The sequence below is a fragment of the Macaca nemestrina genome, chromosome 3 (assembly GCF_043159975.1).
Source record: "Macaca nemestrina isolate mMacNem1 chromosome 3, mMacNem.hap1, whole genome shotgun sequence".
Taxonomy (NCBI): domain Eukaryota; kingdom Metazoa; phylum Chordata; class Mammalia; order Primates; family Cercopithecidae; genus Macaca; species Macaca nemestrina.
The window spans coordinates 166,316,565-166,328,048 of NC_092127.1; the positions used below are offsets into that span (position 1 = coordinate 166,316,565).

The 11,484-nt window shown below is 36.8% G+C and overlaps 1 long non-coding RNA gene across 1 annotated transcript; it reads left to right on the forward strand.

The window, feature by feature from the left end:
• Window positions 1–410: 410 nt before the first annotated feature.
• LOC105487785 (uncharacterized) lies at window positions 411–11,260 on the forward strand. Its single transcript, XR_011620622.1, has 3 exons — window positions 411–479; window positions 2,108–2,383; window positions 10,926–11,260. It is a non-coding gene; the product is annotated as an uncharacterized lncRNA (long non-coding RNA).
• The last annotated feature ends 224 nt before the right edge of the window (window positions 11,261–11,484 follow it).

Genomic DNA, 11,484 nt, shown 5'->3' on the forward strand with positions numbered 1-11,484 from the left:
CTAAATCTCATTTTCCTTATAGATAAAATAGAAATAATAGCACCTACTTTATTTTATTGTCATGGTAATTATGTTAAATGTGATATTTGCAAACTGCCTTGTAAAGTGTCTGCCATTTGGTAAAATTCGATTAATAGTAGATATCAATATTTTAAATACATATGTGCTTGTAAAAGATCTCAATGCTGTAAATACTTTTGTAAGGAGATGGTATCAATTCCCTGCCTGATGACTTACTTCTGACCGAGGTACAGTGTTACAGATTTTGAGTTCAAGAATCTCTGGTGTCTGAGATGGGAAATTATAGGGGGTTTGAGGGATTTGAGGTTGATCAAGGGAAAGATAGAATCACAATAGGCAATAACACACAATGAGCATTAATGGGTGGTACTTGGACAGGACTGCATGAGATATGAAGACCCTTACAGCATGATACTAGCCGGAGGCTTAGCCCAGGAGCCACCATCCAGGAGAGGAGGGTAAGGGAACTTCCAGGGGAGAGGGGAACGGAAGCGAGTGCTTACATGTCTAGGTGATGTTGCTCTGCAGTACATCAGGGAGTCTTTGGGTCAGAGAACTCTGAAGGTTCATAGCAGCTTGGGTCCTTATAACTATAAGGTCTTATCTTATTAATGGGTAACAGTTGTTGTATAAGGTTTTAAAGGTAGTATAAAACAAATAAGTTCAAAATGGCTATGATCTTCTCATGTGGGTTATTTTTTTTTAAATTAGATATGTAAAAATTTGGGTTTGATGTTGGCAGATTTTTGAGCAAATAGGCCTCAAACTATAGTGAAGAAATAAAGCACCTTAGTGCCAATGCACAGAGGCCATCTGCGGCTCATTTATATAATATAAATGTAATTTTATGTTACAAATATGAATTGGAGGGTCTGTAAGTTACCTACTGAAACTATGGTTTGCATAATCTAACTTGTAAATAATGTGGATTTTTAAAATAATTTTTTAATATATTGAGTTTTTATTATTATCAGAAGCATGGTTGAAATGAGATAGAATAAGTTTCAGATTCTGGAAATCAATTAATACACAGACCTATTTATAGCAATAGGTCATTGTTGAAGGTGTCAGTCTCAGAAACTAGAAATTATAGAATCAAGTGAAGTTGGCAGACAGGTGGTAGTTATTAAGGAGATGGATCAAGACATATGTTTTAGTCCATTTTCACACTGCTGTAAAGAAATACCTGAAACTGGGTAAAATTTATAAGGGAAAGACATTTAATTGACTCACAGCTCCACATGGCTGGGGAGGCCTCAGGAAACTTACAATCATGGTGGAAGGCGAAGGGGAAGCAAGGACTTTTGTTACATGGTAACAGGAGAGGGAAGCAAGCAAAGGAGGAAAAACTGCAACTTACAAAACAATCAGATCTTGTGAGAACCCACTATTACTAGAACAGAATGGGGAAAGACTGTTTCCCTGATTCAATCACCTTCCACCAGGTCTCTCCCTCAATACCTGGGGATCACAATTCAAGATGAGATTTGGGTGGGGACACAAAGCCTAACCTTATCAAAACAGATAAACAAAAGGAGGTTGAAACATAAAGAAATAACAGTATCTTTTAAAAGTATTGATTACTATTGTCCAAATATTTACAAGGTCCGTTGCATATGCAGGGTATAATATTCGGAAATATTAAACCACAAGCTTTCTTTGTATATATATGTTGTTCTAAGGCCCTTGTCTATTAGTTAATTGTCATTTATGGCTTCATATACAGAACAGATATAGCCTAGAATAAATAAGTTAAATGAAATTCTTCTTAGTATTTTCTTTTCAACTTACAATAAGTGAAATAACCTGAAATCAATGCACTTTTCAACCTGTAAGAATTTAGTATTTGAAAAGATTCGTATCAGCTTGCATCAGGGAGAGGAAGTGCCAAATTAGATAAACAGCATTGAACTTTTACTGAAAACCATAAAGTGAAGAATGCAGAATATGGCAAGAGAGCCAAGAAGGAGGTCAAATATTTTTCTGATGGGAAGGTGGAGACTAAGAGGTTAAAAGTGAAGAAGAATGAAGGAAGGTAGATCCTACTGTGAGACTTACCTGGAGCTTTCTTTCTGATTTCCCTTAGGGCCAACATTCTGCATAGATGAGTAGAGAATTCCAAGGAGGTGGACAAATTCCAGTGCAGGAGACCTTCTTGTATAAATTATGTGATTAAACTGACTCACTATCTGATCTCTCCATGAACCTCTGGATATCACAACCTAACTAGCAATATACATCACCTAACTTAGTTTCAATGTTAAAGCTTTGAAGTGTGTACTAAATCTAAAAAAAAAAAGATGTGAATCATTCTGTATAAAAATACTTAATACTCACAGACTTGGAAACATACAAGCACTATGTAAGTACTTATATGTCCATGGCAGTTCAGTTAATTAAGTGCAAATAAAACTATGTGGCATGATACAACCTCTGAAATATATTTAATTTTTTTTTAGAAAAAAAAAATGTAGCTGTATTCTCTCTAGCAGTGAATGGTCCATTGTGTAGGTCTGCAGGAGTCATTCTTCTTATTGATGGCTCACTGCATGTGGATCATGAGTAGAAATGGCATGGTGAAGTTGTTATGGCTAGATAGAAGGTAGGAGTTAGCCTGCAGGCTGTACATAGTATTGATGGGGTTCCCAATTTATCACACTCCCCCGTAATGGTTACAGCAGGGTTGGAATAGTTGATAGAAGAATTTAAGGTAGGTAAGATTCAAAGTAGGTGAATCCCAGAATCAGAAGCCAAGCTAGAGAGCAGAGATATTTGTAGCCAACACAGTGAGAGAAGAACTTCATGAGAAGCAGGTGTACAGTGGATAGAGGCAAATATACAATGATGAATCAAATCAATCATCTCAGCAGAAATCAGCAAGGAAGAGGGTATGGAATGAAGATCAGACTCCTCCATCTCAAACTCTTGAAGTCATTCCAATCTCCATCCCCCCTAACCTATTGCCCTATTGCCATCTTAGAGAGCATGAGTTGTAGAAGAAAGAGGAAGATGGAGAAAAGGTGGAGGGACTGTTTAAATGAGAGGACAGTTTTAATATTAAGATTCATTTTGAATGGATTTCTTTTTTTTTTTTTTTTGAGAAAAAAAAAATTCTTCTTAGTCTTCCAGGCTGGAGTGCAGTGGTGCAATCTCGGCTCACTGCAACCTCTGCCTCCTGGGTTCAAGGGATTCTCCTACCTCAGTCTCCTGGGTAGCTGAGAATACAGGCTAATGCCACCACATCCGGCTAATTTTTGTATTTTTAATAGAGTCGGGGCTTCACCATGTTGGCCAGACTGGTCTCTAACTCCTGACCTCAGGTGATCTGCCCACCTGGGCCTCCCAAAGTGCTGGGGTTACAGGTGTGAGCCACCACACCCAGCCTAAATTTATTTTCAAACAGTCTTGTGACAAAATATCTGAAAAAAAAAAAAAAAACCTAAATTTTAAACTGGAACAGCTGAATTACTTTTAATGGACTGAGATGCTTAGCTTCTACAAGTGGGTCCTGGGTAATACCCATAAAAATTTCTCCAGATGGTTCTAATGTGTCAGTAGAATTGAAAAATCATTAGGGTTGAAAAGCAATGACTTTTCTAGGGTGTAATCCCAGGAATAACAAAAATATTTCAATAATTGATCCCATTATTCCTCAATTTCCTTCTGGATATCATCCCTCTTTCCCGTCTCATTCCTCTCTTACCTCCTTCTTTCCTTTCTTCCATCCTTTCATCTCTTTATTCTTCCTTTTATCCCTCCCTCCTTTCTGTCTACTTCCTTACCAAAGTTATGTATATGGTGAAATGAACACAAGAGATCAAATGATTACAGACTCTTCAAAAGGACACTCACTGCCCCGTTGATCACAGGATGTTGGAGGAAATGTTGAGAAACAAGGATACATAAAGATCCAACGATATCTATCCATTCTCCTTTTTCCTATCTGAATGGGCTTCTATTTACATTTCCTGTTGAATGGGAACTTAATCTTTGGTTATAATCTGAGCCCTCTCTACTTGTTGTTTATAGTCAATTTTCATTATTTGAATCTAGGAAAAAAATCCAAAGAGTGCAAAGAAGTTGGTATTAAAAAAATAAAACATTTTTTGTCTGGGTGCAGTGGCTCACACCTGTAATGTTAGCACTTTGGGAGGCCGAGGTGGGCAGATCACCTGAGGTCAGGAGTTCAGGACCACACTGACCAATATGGTGAAACCCCATCTCTACTAAAAATACAAAAATTAGCCAGACGTGGTGGCACATGCCTGCAGTCCCAGCTACTAGAGAGGCTGAGGCAGAAGAATCATTTGAACCCGGGAGGTGGAGGTTGCAGTGAGCTGAGATCCCGCCATAGAACTCAAGTCTGGGTGACAGAGAAAGACTTTGTCTCAAAAATAAATAAATAAATAAAATTAAAAATAAAAAAAAACATTTTTTATCTCCAAAATGTGTAGATTTCTAATGCATTGTCTCAATCTAGAATCCAAAATTTTGCTGTAAGTCTCAAAGTAGATATGGCTGACTTATTCTCAATAGCATTGCCTTGGAATTTAATCTTAACAGTAGAAAACTACAAGAAAACATTCTCTATGACTGACTGAAATATAAATTGCTTTAATATTTGTAAATATTCTCATCATACCATTATTTAATATTCATGCTTACATTTTCTTAAAAGCAAAAGGGTACAAAAGGGAAGTCCCATCAGGTAATTTTAATTAATTAACAATTTAATAAAGTGTGTGACAAGGTTAAAAAATAATTGGCATGTGGTAAGCTTTCAACAAATGTTATTTCATCATTGGCATCATTTTGTATACAGTGAAAATTTACCATAGATGTAGATATAAATCAATTTCACCACAATCATTCCAAACACACAAAATTTCATGAGTTGGAAGAATAAATTATTCCTTCTGAATAACAAAAAAAAAACATTTTTTCAATTTTACGTGAACAAGAAGTTTTTTATTGCTTAATGTAGACAGATAAAAAGACAAAATTTGATTACCTTCCAGTAGTTTGTCTATGTATCCACTCTTTTACATGATCTGAGACAATATTTTAAATATAGGTTCTTTTTTTTCTTTTTCTCCCTTCCTTTTTCCTTTCTACTACATGCGACCAAGTAATTGAAGTTAGGTAAATCAAGAATTGGAAAAAAAAAAAAAAAAAAACCTCTATCTCTATTGGATAATCTTCAAAGACCATGTAAGAACCATACTGGCAGGAGATTTCTGATCCTAGAATATCCATTGTTCTGTAGCTCTGACTATTAATAGTTTTGGGAAAAAATAACCTATTCAAACTTTGAAATAATAACTCACATATGGAAATTTAGGTCAAAATATTAATATAATATATTTATTAAATTTTACTATGTATGATTAAGTAACATATTTACTAGTAAATATTTGTTGAAAATAGAATCACATATGTAACTTAACTGAAGTAAAATATATAATAAATACTCTAATTAATGAAACCTGAAGAACATTATACGACACAAGTATCAGTTCAAAAGTCTACAGTGTACTTAAATAATGAAGATAGTTTGAATATAAAGTAAGCCATTCTAGCCATTAGCATAGAGCATGGCTTTCTACTTTGAAATATGATCCTTCTAAGAATGTAAAATATATAAGAAAGTTATATTTTAAATACTCAATTATTCGTTTATTTCCAGAATACGTCACTCTCCATATAAGGGTTTTAACCAGTACTATTGTTTTTTTCAGCCTGTTACTTAAAGTATAGAAAATTATCACATACAACTACTATTGATTGAGTAATCATATTACAAATCAGATAAATATGTCCTTGCTATACGACTGATGTAACCCAAATATTTTCTACATACTGAATATATGTCCTCCCACATTTCCCAGTCTAGTTGCAGTTAGGTTACACTCCAGAACTGCCTTCCCCTACACAGTGATTATAAAGGATGTGCATTCATTGGGATAAACAAAATACAAGGTGACAGTAGTCTAGATATCTAAGTCGCCAGATGCAGTAGCTGCCCGAGACAGCCAGTAGGCCCATTTATAATTTCAGCAGTCCCTAATCTATCCTGCCTAATACAGATGGGGTCATTGGGATATCTTTACCAATACCTATAAATAATTATTAACATTGATTGCTTTTCCTAATGCCAAACACTAAGCTAAGAACATTTTTACTACAGCAAACCTCAGAGTAGGCATCAAAAAGAATATTTCTGAAAACCGTAGGGGAGGCAAAATTTTATCTCTACCCTCTTAAGGTTTTTCAGCTAAGCCTGAGAATTAGACTAGCATACGATAGATTAACAGAAGAAAAATATGTAAATGTATTTAATATAAGTTTCGCATGACATGGAATCTCTCAAAAAGAAATGAAGACCCCAAGAAGCAGAGTTGAACACTTATCTACTGAGTAGGACCAAGTGGCAGACAGCGTGAAAACGTGACAAAGAAAGGGGATTTGGGACTATGGTAGCTAATTGTGAGTAGGAAAATAAGGGTTATTCGAACAAAGTTTGCTCGTACAGATTTCTCTGGGTTTTGACTGCCCTTTCTCATAATAGGAACATCTTTCTTCCTTAAGGTACAGAGAGGACACCTCTTCTACGTGGGAGTTTTATCTCTTGCTTTTAAGGTCAAAGTGCCCATTCTACATCTGTTTTTTTTTTTTTTTTTTTTAAGTTTCTTCAATTTAAAACAATCAACATGCCAAGGTGCCATGTTTAGGGTGGGATTTTCTGAATTCCCTGAACTTGAAAACAGTCCGTAGTGCAGCAATAAATGAAGAAAGAAGGACTACAAAGTTGAGAAAGGGTGCATCTTGATGGCTTTTGGATGTCCTGCTCCTTTATAGGTATTTTTAAACTGGTGTATTTTGTTCTAACAGTTTTTTGGGTCATATCCCAGTTCTTACAGAACTTTGTTTTTTAAATTTCACTAATTAGTTTTAGTTACTAAAAGCTTTTCATGAACACACATTTCTTTTTCCTTTTTTGTTGCTTTTTTTGAGATGGAGAAAAACAGGGAAATAGTAATTAATAATTATAATAAATGAATAATATAAAAGACAAATAAATAAGATTTTGTAAACCAAGCAGTTGGAGCCCTAAAAGTGGTCTTTCTAAAAAGTTGCTCCCTTCCACCAGATTCCCAGTATTGGCCATGAGCTAAATGATAACCCACTAATATATCTCTTAAACAATTCATTATACATACAATGTTAGGTGCTCATATATGTGCCAAACAAACACCATGCACTATTTGTGAGCAAGCAGGCATCACAGAAATCTCTAAAAACAAAACAAAACAAACAAACAAACAAACAAACCCTTTCTTTCTAGAGAAGCATCATTTCACTAAAGGCTATAAGAACCACCTTAAAATGGATTTTAGTATTAAAAGAAAACTTGGCATCACAGCCCATTAACTCATAAAAACAAGTTGATTGAGCCAGGAGGTGTCTCATTTCATTTACAAACCTTAAAATAACTTAAAAACAGATGTTTTATGTATTTTATTCTATTTCACTTATTTGTAAGAGTAGAGTTTATTTCATGTTAAACTTGGCAAATGCTGGTGTTTGTGATAGCATCAAGCTCTGGTCTATTAAAATATATCTGTTCTATGGGTACCACATACTGAGACCTTCTGTCTTCATTCTGGATGAGATTAATGGTGTGGCCGTGGGATACAAAGGTTACACACCTTCTTGTTTTACCTCCAGAAACAGTGATAAAATGTGTATAGAACCCCCACTGGCAAGAAAACATGGTTTTAATCACTGTATACATCCTTTCCCTTGCATATGCCTCTCTCTAGCTGAATATCAAAGTGCCTCTAGTCAAAACAAAAATAACTCCAGCAGGTGTTCATTTCTTCTCTAACATATTTTATCTCACTTTAGGGACTATAGTTACCGAGGCTGTGTACCATAGACCGTGTTGTGAAAAAACCAAAAAAAACATAACCCCACCATGGTGATGATACAATTATTTAAATGAACCCTCACTGGGGAAAACATTCCTCTTCTGGGTTACAATATACTTCACATATCACAGAATGTATTTCTTTGTCTAGAAGGTCAACAAATATATGTGTATAATATTATGAGAACCTCAGTAGAAATAGTTACATAGAGAGCAGTAGGGCAGATTTATAACTCAATTTCTTTGTGCATTTTGCCAATAATAATATGTGTGTACTAATATACTTTCCACTATTAAATATACTTTACCATTCTCTCGTTAATGCATATAGTTGCTGAAGATTTATATTATCTTTTCAACAAAATCAATGGAAAAATAATACAGGAACCTAATTTATCCTAGTTAATAGGATATTAAACCAATGACAATTGTTGGTAGTCAAGTGGTGTTTTATACCTTGTTAAGACCATAAAATTTCATGATTTATCCATTTTTCTTAACCAAACCATATTTACGTTAATCATATGAGATAATTTCCATCAGAAAACAGAATCTCCTAAGTAAGAGAAAGATAAAAAAAAAAATGAGAACAGCAATTAATGAGACAGAGGGAGGGTGCTGTTGGGATCATTTGAGGTCCCGGATCCAACTATAACAGAAGCCAGAATTACCTGTCTACCTCACAATTACATGAATCAACAAGTTCCAGCTAAAACTTAACAGCAGAAGCACTTTTGAATATTTATGTATGTAACAGAATGTTAAAAGTAACATTTTAGCTAGGCCCGGTGGCTCACACCTGTAATCCCAACACTTTGGGAGGCCAAGGCAAGTGGATCACGAGGTCAAGAAATCAAGACCATCCTGGCCAAGATGATGAAACCCCGTTTCTACTAAAAATACAAAAATTAACTGGCTGTGGTGGTGTGCGCCTGTAGTCCCAGCTACTCGGGAAGCTAAGACAGGAGAATTGCTTGAACCCAGGAGGTGGAGGTTGCAGTGAGCTGAGATGGCGCCACTGCACTCCATCCTGGCGGTGGTGTGAGGCTCTGTCTCAAAAAAAAAAAAAAAAAAAAAAAAAGTAACGTTTCCCTGTTATCTCAGATGTTTGCAGGGGACTCAAAATAGGAGACAATGTTTTAAGTCCTACATTCTCAATCAAGTTTCCAATCTATCTACGTAGACTTGCTAGAAGATAGTACTACGCATTCAGCCTGCACCTACCTCTAACCCTAAGTATATATGTGAGGAGAAAAGCATTCCTTGGAATTTGAGAAGTCCAGACATAAGGAAAGACTTGTTGGTATATTCTGGGTTTCCCCATTACTTCTGTCCACAGAGAGAAGGAGAGGACAGTTCCCTCTCTCCCTCTCATTTCAATCCAGGTGATGCGGACTGAAAATAAATTGGAGAGTTTTACATGGTTCCCTGGAGATAGAGGAACATACAGCTACGTTTCTGATTTTCACCTACCTGGAATAGTCTAAAAGCTAGAGATTTTGGCTGGAGCATCCTCTGCCTGTTGGCTGAGTAAGAAGAAAAGAAATCTTAAGTATGGCTAATGCTTTCAAGTGTTTGGTAGGACAATGGCATGTATATAGATGGGTTCTGAAAAAGGAAGCCAGATGGAATGGTCCTGAGAGGATACCTGCCCACAAGGACAAAAGAATAGCACAAGGACATGAAATGAGCACCACAGAGAAGTAACCCACTAGAAGCCAAGGGGACGAGTGGAGAGTGATGAGTGGCCAGCAGCTGTGTATTTCTTTTTTTTTTTTTTTTTTTTGAGACGGAGTCTCACTCTGTCCCCCTTGCTAGAGTGCAGTGGCCGGATCTCAGCTCACTGCAAGCTCCGCCTCCCGGGTTCAGGCCATTCTCCTGCCTCAGCCTCCCGAGTAGCTGGGACTACAGGCGCCCGCCACCTCGCCCGGCTAGTTTTTTTGTATTTTTTAGTAGAGACGGGGTTTCACTGTGTTACCCAGGATGGTCTCGATCTCCTGACCTCGTGATCCACCCGTCTCGGCCTCCCAAAGTGCTGGGATTACAGGCTTGAGCCACCGCGCCCGGCCGCAGCTGTGTATTTCTACATGAGTGGAACTTTGCATAAGAGAGTCCCTTGGGTGGTTTCCAAAAAACCCAGAAAAGAACCCCACTAGAGAATAAATTAACCTTTTAAATCTGCTTAACTGAGAATGCACTGTACAATATTATTTTTCCCCTTTTCTGACTTTAACTTTAGATTCAGGGAGTACATGTGCAGTTTGTTACATAGGTAAACTGCATGTTGCAGGGGTTTGATGTACAGATTATTTCATCACTCAGGTAACAAGCACAGTATCCGAGAGGTAACTTTTCAATCCTCACCCTCCTACCACATTCCGCCATCAACTAGACCCCAGTGTTTCTTGTTCCTGTCTTTGTGTCCATGTGTATTCAATGTTTAGCTCCCATCTCTAAGTGAAAATGTGCCATATTTAGTTTCTCGTTGTTGTTGCATTAATGCACTTTGGATCATGGCCTCCAGCTCCATCCATGTTGCAGCAAAGGACATGATTTCATTCTTTTTTATGGCTGCCTAGTATTCTGTGGTGCATATGTGCCACATTTCCTTTATCCAGTCTACCATTGATGGGCATTTAGGTTGATTCCATGTCTTTGCTATTGCAAATAGTGCCGCAGTGAACTCACATATTCATATGTCTTTACAATAGAACGATTTATATTCCTTTGAGTATATAGGCAGTAATGAGATTGTTGGGTTGAAGAGTAGCTCTGTTTTAAGTTTTCTGAGAAATCGTCAAACTCCTTTCCACAGTGGCAGAACTAATTCACATTCCCATCAGCAGTATATAAGTGCTCCCTTTTCTCCACAACCTCACGAGCATCTATTTTTTGACTTTTTAATAACAGCCATTCTGCTAATTTCAAGATTCTTATGAAACCAGTTACAAATCTGCATTTTGTTCTTCTGCAGCTCCAGCGATGGAGGAGCCCAGTAAAGCTTAATGAGTGAGGAGGGAGAAGTTAAAGATCCAGGTGTAGAAACTGAGAAGCAGCATCTCATTCCCAACTCTCTGACCCACTTCTGGATTCCAGGAACTACTGTGTTCAAGCCTTGGGAGACAAAGTCTTCAAATGTCATGAAACTTTTGAAGAAGTGAACCACATGACTTAATACTAGTCCTGGCTCCACAAAAGAGGCTGCCATATTTTCATTTCTCCACTGAATATTTATTAAGTACTTCTTAGATGTCCGGCAGTATTCTCAATGGTGGAATAAAACAATAAACAAGTAGAGAATTGCTGCTATCATGGGACTTACATTTCTTTGGAAAAGACAGAAGCAAGTCAAATGGCAAAATAAACAAGACTACTTCAGTTAATGTTAGGAAACAAATAAGCAGGGTAAAGGGAATCTAGAGTGATTAAGATCATGCATGACATTCTAGTCTCAGACCACCTCTCTAAAGAAATGAGAAAAAGAAAGTAGATCCTACTGTTATTCCAATCACAATGTTCCTAAGAGAACATAA